General features: G+C 55.7%; 1 protein-coding gene across 2 annotated transcripts in view; it reads left to right on the forward strand.

Annotated features, from left to right (window-relative positions):
• TSPAN9 (tetraspanin 9) overlaps positions 1-12564 on the forward strand; it is a 180168-nt gene that overhangs the window by 75779 nt on the left and 91825 nt on the right. The gene's annotated exons all lie outside the window — the stretch shown is intronic.

Below are 12564 nucleotides of genomic sequence, written 5' to 3' on the forward strand. Positions count from 1 at the left end.
CCCTTGACAAAGGGGCAGCTTTGAACAGTATTTGGAGGAGGGAAGAAGACTGGGTCAGGCATCACGGTGGCAGAAGTAACGGTCCTGCAAGATGCCACCTGGGGGTGGAGGAGGTGAAGAATGCAGGGAGCCCAGACCCCGGCTCCCCGAGTCAGACGGAGCCATCCCCTTGGGCCTGCGCGGGGGGCCCTTCTGCCCTCCTTTTGGGGAGCTGCGTAGCAGTGGGAGGGCTCTGATTTAGGAGAGTGTCGTGGGGGGGCGAGGCGTCCCAAATCCCCCGTCTGTCATTTTCTGGCTGCTGTGACCTTGAGCCTGTCCCTTACCTGTCTACGTTCCGCTTCCTTCATCTGGGAATCATCATACCTGTCTTACAGGGTCGCTGTGAGGATTGAGTGAAGCCATACAACAGCCTGGAAATAGAAGGTGCTCAATAAATGTCACTTAAATCTGAATTTCTCTCCCATCCATCTCGTCTGTGGCATTTGCTGAGAATATTCCAGAGCCTTTTGACACATGCACACCGGTCCAGGCCAGGGCTCAGTATTTTCCTTCCTTTCTGTGGAGACAGACATTGCAGCTGTGCCAATGTCATACCAATAACCTATATTCTTGTGTCAGACCTGCCTGTCTGTGTCCAGTTCGCCTCCAGATATCAGGGAGCGTGGATTTTGCATGTAATGTATGTTCATAGGAAAGAAATCAGAATTCAAAAGCAACTTTATGAGAAAACTTCTAGAAGCAGAGGTCTTTCCCTTGTCATCAAAATCACATACCTGGAAACAAAATCTAGTTTGTGGATGTGGGCGGCATAGAGAAGGGCTCACCCAGGCGGCCTCTGCTGCCGGCGGGGGTGGCCTCGGCCCCATCACTTGGCTCTACCAGCCTCAGAGTAGCTCACCTGTAGAATGAGGCGGGTGTAGAGACCAGGCCTCTCCGGTGAGCCAAGCAGCAATGCTGGGGATGCTGACATGGACCCCAGAGTGGAGCAGAGCGGCCAGCATGGCCACGGCCCCTGCTGGGAGGGCTGCAGGGAGGCTTCCAGGGCCACCAGCACGTCACTACCTGTTGGGCGAGGACTCTCAGATTGTCCTCTGTGAAGTGTCTCCTGTTTCTAAAGTTCTCCGGCTCATAAAGTTGTGGGTTCGCCTCTCTGCTTAGGTGACCGATAGACATCTTAATGTGTTGACAGCCCCCTTGGCTTCCCTACCCTATTTCCTCCTTATAGCACCAGGATCCAGCTTTCCTTACTCCCGCCACTGCTACGGCCCTGATCTGAGCCAACATCCATCATCTCTTGCTTGGATTTCGATAAAACTTCCCAAGGTGTCTCCCTACCGCTGCCCTTGCTCAAAGGTACCACAGAGACCTTCCCTGATCATTATTTATAATAGCTGCCCACTCCGCACCCCGTATATTCATGGTCTCCCCCATCCCTCTTTATTTTCTACTTAGCTTGTCAGACACGTATTTTTTAGTTCTTTCTTAATTGTCTTTCTTTGTCACCCCCTTGCCCTCAAATCAGAATGTAAGCCACATGAGGGCAGGGTTTTGGTGTTTTTTCCTTCTGGTTTTGTGCAATGCCGTAAACCCAGTAACTAGGTGCCACGACCCACCTGTGATCTCTAGAAACTGCCGTCGGTTTGGAAATTACTGTCCACCCTCTTGTCATGTTTTCCTTGATGCCAGTGCCAGTCCCTGAGGGTCCCTTGCCCTGGACATTCTGGCCTCCCTGCTGTCCTGTCCCCTCCCCCTGGCAGATGCCTGTCTTTCCTGAATGGTTAGTTATCCAGCCCTGTGTTCTGTATGGGTAGATCTGGTAGGTAAGATGATTGAGGACCTGGTCTTACACCCCAGCCCCTTGGCCCAACACAGCCCTAGCGTGTAATAGAAGAGGCTCAATAAATTCATTTTCCATTCCTTTTTTTTAAAAAAAAATTATTTATTTTTGGCTGCATTGGGTCTTTGCCGCTGCATGCGGGCTTTCTCTAGTTGTGGCAAGTGGGTGCGTGGGCTTCTCATTGCAGTGGCCTCTCCTGCCGCGGAGCATGGACTCCAGGTGCGCGGGCTTCAGTAGTTGTGGCTTGTGGGCTCCAGAGCGCAGGCTCAGTAGCTGTGATGCACGGGCTTAGTTGCTCTGCGGCATGTGGGATCTCCCCAGACCAGGGCTCGAACCCGTGTCCCCTGCATTGGCAGGAGGATTCCCAACCACTGTGCCACCAGGGAAGCCCCCATTTTTCATTCCTTTACTGGCAAATGTTTTAATGAATTGCTGTTGACAGATGATTAAAATTCAACCCTGGAGATGATCTGGGCTTTTAGAAGGTGTGCCTTACGGGCTGGACAAGGGGCAGTGGCAGAGGGTGGTCTGCACTGGTTGGTGGGATGTGGAGGGGCGTGGACGGTGCAGTGCTTGGAGAGGTGGCTGAGGGACGGGGCTCCTGTGTCTGCTTTGAGAATGGCCACAGTCCCCAGAGGGTGAGGAGTGCATCTATTCCTTTAAACTTCCATGGAGAGTGGAAGCTGCTCCTTGAGATTTTAAAATATGCTTCACGGTCCCGATGGTGTCAGGTAGCTAGTTTACAGGTCTGTCCTGGTTGTGATAACTCAGGCTGAGCTGGATAATAAATGAAAGTGGGACAGAGCCTCTGGATAAATATTGCTACAGAACATCTTGGCCGGCACAAATCACAGGGAAAAAATCTCCGGGCTGCTTTTCATTCCTCCTCTTCCTCCCTGGCCCTCTGGCAGCAGCCGGTAAAGCAGGACCCATCCATCACAGCTCCCCCATCCCCACCTGCTCTCAGCACACTGCTGTGGAAGGAGGGATGCAGACTGGTCCTGGGATGCAGGTGCCGCAGCTCTGCCTTCCTGCCCAGCTCTGCGGGTGGCCCTGGGAAGCCAGCACAGATGGGACCATGGCCGTTCTCTATTCAAAGCCGTGCACCACTGCTTAGCTCTGCAGGCCTGCTTATCTCTAAAACGAGGGGGTTAATAATTGGTGGTTCTTAGTCTGGAGCAAGCGTCTGCGTCACCTGGGAATTTAAAAGCAGCTCGTGAGTCCCGCCCTAGCGCACAGTCAGCATTGCAGGGGGCTAGTCTTGGGTGTTTCCTCTCACCTTCCTGGGCCCCTGCTGGGGCGCTCCTGGTCAGGACCATCGACGGGACACATGAAGAGTGAGATGGGTGATGGGTTAGGTGGTGGGATGGGCCGCTTTGTGTGACCCTCTCTGGCACTAGATCCATCAGCACTGTCACTTAGCCTGGATTTCATCATCTTCGGAGTCGCGCTTGCCTTGTATCAACGTCTGCCTGCAGGTATTGATTGCGGCCATTGGGAGCACAGAGCTGCCGTAGGCGTGTAGGCACCAGAGGTGACTAACCAAAGGCAGGGGAATCTATCAGCAGAGAAGGATAGTCTCCTGCAGGGCAGCCCTGCCCACTCCACCTCGCCTGCTGGTCGTTTGGGAGTCTTTCTCAGTTTTTCTCCCGACCCCTGCACCCACATTCTGTGATCTCCTTCCTCACTCTGTCTCTCCATCCCCCTGTCCCAGTGCAGATGCTCCGGGGCTCCTGCCTGAACCCTAGAGTAGCTTCCTATCCAGCCCCCCTCAAGCCGTCTTCACCGAGCTCCGGGGCGGCCGTGCCCGCGGGCCTCGGTGCCTGTGCCTGCCGCCGGGGGAATGTGCACCGTGCCCGGGTGGATTCACTGCAGTGGCCGCCGGTCATCCTGGGGGCAGAGCCGGGCTCTGCGCGGCCTCGCGGGCCCTGAGTGGGGCTGCAGCCCTGCCCTCGAGGCTCCCACAGGCTGCAGCCCTGCCCTCCTGCTCTTCTTGTCCCGCCGTGATCCCGTCACCTTTGTCCAGCCTCTGGGTCTCGCCTGTGCCGTCAGCTCCCCCTGGGACGGGGATGCCCTTCCTCCCCCTCTGCTAGGCTGGCAGGTGCGACTCACCGCTGGGTCGGCCCAGGTGTCCCTGGCGGAGAGGCCTGACCATGGAGTCGAGAGCCCTGGGGTTTGTGTTGCTTCTGTTACTGCCTTGCTGGATGACTCTGGATTCATTCATTCTTCCCTCTGGAAGCTCATTTTTTTTCCGGTGTAAAGAGGGCACACACCCGAGTGATTTCTAGGTCGCCTTCCAGTTCTAACCTCCCTAGTTTTGTGTTAGAGACGCAGAGCGTGTGTCTTGCGTGCCTCGACAAGGGCCTTCCCCAGGTGCCTGGTGACAGGCCCAGCGCACGGTACTGTGCGGCCGTGTTGTCAACCTGAGCGGGACCTCAGGAGCCTCCTGATTTGGGGGTGCACACGCTGCCGGGTCTCGAGCGTCCCCCGCCCGGCCCCTCATCTTTCCTTATTTGCTGAGCAGGCCAGGAGTGCTCACAAGGCCCTCCTCGCAGCTTTGTGCCCCGTGTGATGTGCGGTGTGGGACCAGCCTCTGACTTCTCGAGGGCTCTGTGGGTGCAGCCTGCCGAGTGGAGGGTGTCCTCTGTGATGTGCTGGTCCTGAGGGACTTAGGAGCCAGGCGCTGGGACCCAGGGAGCAGGACAGTCCTCAGCCTGAAGCCGGAGTGGGCGGGAGACGCCCCGAGGGTGGCGTCGGGCGCTCCTCCTTGGCCTCGAGCATGAAGACCTCGGGTGTCCAGGCCCCTGGAGGTGTCGGGCCTGGAGAGACAGACAAGGAACCAGGAGGCCATCCCTTGAGCTGCAGCATGGCCGCCCCGGGGAAGGTGTGTGATGGGGTGCAGCGAGTTCAGCAGCCTGGACTCAGGAACCCAGGCTCCCGTGCTCATGTCCCCTTGGGCTCTGTCCCCAGCGCTCAGAGAACTCACTCTGGAAGGCCCGGCCTACCTGGCAGTGGTCGTGGAGGCCCCAGGGAAGGGCAGCGCCTTCCAGCTGGTGAGGGACTTGGGGTCGGGGGAGCCTTTCTCGGGCTGGAACCCGCAGGGCATTCCTGGCGTCTTGTTCTTAGGCCTCAGTTTCTCCTTCGGCCCAGGTTGCCCCACCCTGTGGCCGCTGTGGGACCGGCATTGCACCGCTCTGGGGAGTCGCTTTATAAATAGAAAGATACTTAACACCCGAGCCTGGAATCAGGCAGGGAGGGTGGCTCCAGGCAGCAGTGTTTTAAAAATGAGCGTTGATTTCTGGGACTCTGCACACTGCATCTTAACCAGACCCACGCTGACGCCCGGCACTCTGCTTGGCCCCGTGCCTGCTTGGAACCCCCGCTGCCTATAGCCCCGCCCTCCCAGGGCTTTGGATCTGTCTACCCCACCTCTGTGGACCTTCTCTGCCGGCCGTGCGTCTGTTCGGTGGGTCGTTCATGCATTCGTTCGCTCATTTTCCCCTGTTAGGGGCCGGGCGCTGTGCTAGGTTCTGGGATCCCAGGATGGACAGGAGCCCTCCCCGCTGCCCCTCCTCCCCGTCTGAGCACTGAGACTCGCAGGGTGGCAGGCAGAGCGAGCTTTAGTCCAGTGCTCCGAGTGCAGAAGAGAAGGTCCGGTTTTGCCTGGGATCGGGGAGGCGGGCTTCACGGAGAAAGCCGAGCGTGGCCAAGGGAGGGCGTGCGTGTAAGCGTGGCCAGTGGACAGCCCCAACCAGGTAACGCTCCACTCCTCCCTGCTACCCGCCACGGGTCAGAGGATGCTCTGTCAGTGTCTGCTGCTTGACTAAAGTATTTCGTCCCTTGGCCTGGTCACAATTGAAAAGTTAGTTAAAAGGAGACTAAGCCGTTGACTAAACAGCTTCACCACCACTAGGGCTTCCTTCCTTTTCATCCAGTGACTTGGACCCCTTTCTGGGGCCTGGTCACAGGCGAGACGGTGTCAGGTCACTGTCAGGGAAAATCCCAAGGAAAATGTACCCCAGGTCCCATCTTTTCATCACACCCCGGCCCACCCTCCCCTACTAGGCCATGAATTATGCGTGTTTTAGGTCCTACTGAGTCCTGTCCAGTCTGCCCCAAGGTACCCACCAGGGCTGTTCTTCAAACACGCCTTAAAATCGTAGCCATTGAAGTGTTTCAGCAGGTGAGTGAAATGAGCGGGTCTGAGTGTTAGGAGGATGGCCAGCCGCCTCCCGGAGAGGAGGCTGGGAGGGACCGAGGAGGTGCACCCCACTCTGGGCAGCACCGGACGGCCTCGCTTAACCGGATGCATATGTTTTACTAACCTGGGGGGTGAACGGCAATAGCTTGGCTGTTTTAATTTGTATTTCCGTGACTTTTCGTGTTCCAAGTGTTTCTTACAGCCAAGAAACAAAGTAGTGAAATTCCTCATGGCAGAAGTTATTCACACAGAACCCACCTCAGCGGTTGGTTACGTGGTTGGTGGGAAGGATGGTACGGGTGCCGCCTGGGGTGTGGGGCTCTGTGAGCTCTGCCCCGGGAAGGGGTCTGGCCCGCTGACTGGCCTCCCGTCAGATGACGGGCTCCTCGTGGGCCGCAGCAAGTCTCGCGTCGTGCTTGACCTCTCCGAGCAGGTTAAGACAGCGGGGTCTTCACCTCGTGCCCCAGGTCACAGGGCAGTGTCATCCTCTCCCCACGGCAGACTCCATCGTTCTTTGTTTCTGCCCGTTTCCCTTCCTCCCCTCCTTTCCTCTTCCCTCCCTGCAGTGCTCAGCGTAATATTTCTTGTGGTCTTTTCCCTCCATTTGCATTTCCGTCTCCATCTGGTGACCCATAGGGATCGGGAGGTTTCTCACCCGAGTGCTAAACCCAGTGCCCGAGAGTGAGGCTTTTGGAACAGTCAGCAATCGTCTTCCCTTCTCCGAGGGTTTCGTTGCAGTTTTCACAAAGAGCCAGGGAGATAGGTGGTGTAGAGACACGGCCACTTCAGAGGCAGCATGTCCGGACCGAGGAGACAGGTGGGGCCCGGGCTGCTCACAGCTGCTCTTGGCTGCTGTGACTGGAGGTGGGTTAGGCCCACGGGCAGGGGCTCTGTGGGAAGGGGCTCCGTGGCAGGGACTCCGTGACAGGGGCTCTGTGGGAAGGGGCTCCGTGGTCAGGGGCTCCGAGGCAGGGGCTCCGTGGTCAGGGGCTCTGGCAGGTGCTCTGTTGGAAGGGGAGGGTGAGCTTTCTGGGCAGGTCTGCCCCTGCTGCCGGGGAGCTGCTGGGCAGGGGACACCCTGTGGCCGTCTCCCTTTGTTCCCATCACACACAGGGATCTGGTTGCTTGTCCTCTGATGTGGTTTCTCCTGGGAGGTGGAGGAATGAGAGTTATTCAGTAGCTTTTTAAGCAGAGGAATGTGTGATTTGAACAATGCTGGGCCCGGGATGCCCTGGATTCCTCAGTTGATGTTGGCATTAGACAGGAACCATCGGGGGCTGGAAATAGGCCGTGGGGCCCAGGCGGAGGGCCCATTGTTGGTGGCAACGCCATGGTCACCATCGCTTCTCATCCTGGAACCAGGGATGCCGCAGACAGGAAGGCACCTTCCAAAGTCATCTAGGAAGGAAGGGACGGGGCTGATCCCATGCCGGGTGCATTGCATTACATGCCCGACACGACGTGGCCCAGCCGGGCTCCAGGTGGGGTGGGGTTCAGCCTGCCCAGGGTGGTGGTGAGCACCTGCTCCGGTCACCTGTCCCTGTCCTTAACAGCTCTCTTCTGGAGGCTTCCCCTTGTGTTTCAAGACCATTCCTCGCATCCTGCCTTAAGTGAAACAAGACCCTAGCCCACTGTCCTCAGCAAAGAGCCTTCGGATGCACGAGGGCCGATGTTCTCCCTCTGTTTTGGGGAACCAGCGGGAGGTGGTGTTTCCTTCAGCCACATGAGGCAGACAGCTGAGTAGATTTTGTAGCGGATAAAATATTGGCTTGGTTCAGAATTGGTTTTCTCTAGTTTAATGGGTTAGGAAGGTATCATTCTGTGCTGAGCTAACTTCATGCATTTTTTAAACCAACTTTGATTTGTTTCAGCAATCAAAGAGGAATACGCGAATAGAGTCCATGTTATCCATGGTCCGTTTGAGGTTTTGCTTCACTGTGACGTGGGCACTGATCTCCTGTTTTGCAGGCCAGCATCCTGCGTCCACTTTCCCAGCCAGGGTTCTGTCCAGCAGATGATGTTGCTGGATCCCATGACTCAGGGACGCATTTTCCCTAGGATAAGACTGTCTTCTCACGGTACATGTAACTTGTTGGCATCCTTTTTAAGCACATTTCCATCTCGGAGGGTGAATCCAAGTGTACTTCCCGCAGTTGGGGTGGCCCCCTGCAGAAAGTAACTCGCTCTGAATTTCGTGCCTAGAAAGTACATATTCTCATGGGCAGCTGGCCCATGTTCTGAGACTCTCGTGGGCCACACATGTCACCTTGAAAGACCCAGGGCTGTGTTTCTCAAACTTTATGACTCAGTGTGTGCATGTGTGTGTGTATATATACGTGCATGCTCACCCTGAAAAAAATGTTTCGCAAAACTGCTGTGTGAGATACATTCTGGTATTTTCTGTTTTGTTTTAATTTTTAAAAAATACTCTTCCTGACCCACTAAACTGATTTTATAACCCACGAATGAGAAATGACCCACGCACAGTATGAAAAGCGCTAATCTGGGAGTTCCTACAGATGACAGCAAATGGAAACAATTAGCAAATTAGTTCATTTGGGTCACAGTCACACACCTGTTATACCTGTTATAGCTCAGATTCTTTATTTCTCAAAATTGGATTTTTCTACTCTTTATTGTCACTGATGCCTCCAAAGTGAGTGCCTGACAACCAGGAAGCTTGAATTTCGTGCATTTTTACAAGGACCCTTGTCAGTCACTATTTTAACATCATGTTTCTGAAATAAATTTGATCTTAACTCAAGACACAGGTTTTTATTGAACAGAAGATTATTTTTTATAATAAAATTATAAACAGAGCCCTGCTTTATGAATTTGCTAGTTTACTCAACCATTTTCATTGAGCGTTTTCAAGGTGGAGTAAATTAGCAAATGAGTAAATGAGCATATCCGTGAGTTGGAGCTGGGGATTCAGAAATGCCACCTTCCTGCCCTCAAGGAGCTCACCTCCAAAAGAGAGGGGAGAGACCTGCTGAGGAAACACAGTGAAGAGCAGAGGCATTTACGGAGGCTGAGTCGTAACGACTGACTTAGGGAGGTTGGGAGGGCAGGGGCCAGACGAGGAGCAGATGGGGTTTGAGTTGGGTCTTGCAGGATGCATAGGAGTTCAAGTGGAAGGTCTGCCAGGTTGTGCTGAAGGAGCTGGTCTGCTCTTCAAAGAAATTTGGAATAGAACCAGCCAAGTTTTTAAGTTGGGGCAACGAAAGATCAGCTTATTTTAGAAAGATGATTTTGAGGACAAACGTGAAAAGTGCTCAGGTGATGGAGATGGGGAGAGAGAAACCAGGCAGAGGTGTTGGTGATAGTCTTGTGTAGGTTTCGGAAGGAGGATGAGGTTGAAGAGCCTTGCCAAGGGGATGAAGGAGAGGAAGATGGATGGGTTCGAGGTCCTGGGAGCTGGCTTGCATCTGTGGGGTGAAGAGGTAAAGTAATGGAGTCTGAGGAATCTCTCTCTCGGTTTCTAGTTTAAGTGACCACATTGGTGGTGATGCTATTAACAGTAGAAAATACCAAGGGAGGAACAGGTAGGTGTTGGAGAGAGAAGATAACGAATTTAGATTTAGATCTGTGGGCTCGCGTTTCTGTCGGACGTCTGGCTGGAGGTGCCCCGATGCTCAGTGACCTTGGGAGGCGGGGGCGGGTGGGGGGCGCATCTGGAGTAAGATGGAGCAGCCTCTCTTCCTTCTTTGGCCACATGCTCCTGGTCTGTGTGGTCCAGGACCTGAGCTCTCTCATCCGTCAAATGGGGAAGCAGTGTTTATCTTGCAGGGTCGTAATGAGGATTGGAGAAAACAGATATTAACATCCTGGCACAAGGCAAGCACTCCAAAGTGCTATAGCATCACTCTTAGTGATGTGGGCTGAGAGGAAGGATCCAGGGCTCACATCTCAGTTTTGCCAGAAAATTACAGGTGTCTTCGGACAAGTTACATCACTTTTCTGGGCCTCAGTTTCCTCATGTGGATATGGAAGGCATTGAATTTGACCATCTCTTACGTGCATTCTAGGGCAAAAATTCTGTGATCTTCTGAACGTTGAGAGAATTTACCAATATACTGGATGTTAGAACTGGGGCTTTAAATCACTAGTGTCTGTAAGGATGGAGAAAAACTAACAAGATGAAGGATAGTGGGCAGATGTTTACAGTTGCCCCTGTAGCTCAAGTCCTTACTTGGGTTACTTAGATGTAGAAGAGGCAGGAATTTTGATCGGGGAGCTTTGGTTTGAAGCGCTTGAGGTCAGACAGCGGGCAGGCCCTGGTGCCGCTCAGGGCTCTGTCTCCGATGGTCACAGTGTGAAGGGAGGTGGTACCAGGCTGCACTGGTGGGGATGGAGCGTCCACAGCCAGCCAGCCTGTTGCCACTTGCAATGTTCAGATTCCATGGAGCGGAGTGTCCAGCTCATTCATCCAGTGCTTGGTCACCAAACGATTCCGTGCCCCTACTACGTGCCAGGGGCTCAGACGTAGCAGTTCAGGGCACTGCGTTTCAGGGAGGGCAGGAAGGCGAGTTGGGCCGGGTGGCAAAGCCCTGCAGGCTGCTGAGAAGGGGGTGTGTTGCTTGGAGAGGGAGGCTCGAGCGACTTGACACTGTCTCCCTACGTGTGACAGGCTGGCACCTGGGAGAGGAATTCGGCCTCCGCTTTACCGCTCCAGAGGGGAGAACTAAATCTTTTAGCCAGGGTAATGATGATGATGCTAACGAAAAGAGTACCATCTACTCTTTGTTAAGTGCAGCACATGCTGGGCACTAAAGCAGGCACGGTGTGTACGTCACGCATGGGCGCCGTGCACGTACTGTGCTCGTGATTCATGGAGCAGTGAGTGACATGTGAAGGGGCAGAGCTCCTGTCACCAGGCTGATTCCATGGCCAAGCCGCCCAGGTAGAAGTTAGAGGTGGGCAGGTGGGGCTCAATTAGGTAACAGCTGCCTGGTGACAGTGTTCAAGCAGCGGGTGAAGGCTGTCTGTGCGCGGGGGAGGGGGGGTCTCCCCAGGGGGTTTCTGCAGAGGGGAGGAGATTGGAGGTAAGCGAGTAACTCTTCTGGGCTCCCTGGATCCTCAGGAAGCCGTCGGGGGAGGTAGGCTCTATGTCCATTTTGCAGACAGGCAGACTGCAGGCACCTCAAGGCGTTAAGCGGCTCGCCCAGAGTCACACAGGCCCTGAGAGACGGGACTCGAGCCTGGGTCATCTGATCCCCCCACCGTGTGCCCTTCCTGCCGCCCGCTCTGCCCCCCCAAACCCGCCCCGCAGTCCTGCCTTCTGGGCTTCCTTGCGCCTGTTCTCCCCTGCTCCTTTCTGGACCCCACAGACTCCCAGGCTCCACACGGAGGCCACGGCCAGCACCCTGGCTGGTGGAGAGGTTACCACAGCCAGTGTGTGTGCACGCGTGTGCGTGTCGTGGAGGCCCTGCGGGCGGTGAAGTCTTGGGGCTGTGTGTGATGTGGCGTAGGCAGGCTGGAGTTCCTGGCACTGCGGGGCTGGTGGACAAGGCGGTGGGATCTTGAAGGGCAGGTGCTCTGCCCTGCCCCCTGCAGGCCCCTGCGCTGCCGTCCTTTCTGAAAGGTGGGCCCCGAGGCAGCAGATTAGGGAAGTTAATTGCTCAGTTAATTCACCCAGATCAGACAGGCTCTCTGCTTGGGAGATGCCCTGCCATGGAAGGAGGAAGCTGCTAATTGGCCAGTTCTGGTTCCTGACGGGGCCCTGGGGGGTTGGGGAGTGTCTGAGTGCCTGCTAAGCTCCCTGGGCCTGTGGCCGCCCCCGCCCCCACACACCCCGAGCGATGGCCTTGGTCTTGGCCTGTAGGCGAGCTCTCCTCTTTCCTTTCCTTTTCTCTCTCTCCCTGGGCTTTTCTTCCCTCTCCTCCCCCATTTTTCTGTTGACACGAGATGCCACCAGGAGAGCCAGCTGGGGGAGATTTCCAGACATCGTTCATTCATTCGACAAGTGCTCATGGGATCCCTGGCTCGGGACTGGGACATGGTGGAAGCTCTGAGGGGACGTGGCGAGAATCCGACTGTGCTCTGCTCTCCCGAGGCCAAAAGTCCGCTGGCCAAGACGTGATCTGACCACGCGGCTGCTGGGCTGAGTCAGCGAGACCACGTGATGGGGGCGGCGGGGCGGGGGGGCCTTGAGAAGGGGGATTGTAACTGGGCCATAGGCCCGAGGAGCCCCCAGGCTGGAGGGGGGAGGCTAACGGAAGCCTGGAACTGGGGCAGCTGGAGAGAGCTGAGCCAGGCCCGCAGGCCTCCCCGAGGCTGGGACAGGGTGGTGGGTTCAGGGTCAGGGTGGGTGGAGGGCGGATCGAAAGCCATCTCTGGGGGGTGCAGGGAGCCCTGGGTGTCTGTGCTGTGCAGCTGTGTCGGGGTGAGGGCCTGTCTGAGGGTGAACAAAGGCAGAACCCGTAGCATTGACTCTACAGCACGAGGGGGAGGGGCAGCCCTGCAGTGACTTCATCCTATTGTTCTGTCCCCCCCCCATCCCCCTGCATTAGGCACGTCTGTGAGG

Source organism: Aethalodelphis obliquidens, unplaced genomic scaffold, assembly GCF_003676395.1.
Source record: "Aethalodelphis obliquidens isolate GAN/ISIS:26980383/991018 unplaced genomic scaffold, ASM367639v1 scaffold83, whole genome shotgun sequence".
In the NCBI taxonomy this organism is placed as follows: Eukaryota; Metazoa; Chordata; class Mammalia; order Artiodactyla; family Delphinidae; genus Aethalodelphis; species Aethalodelphis obliquidens.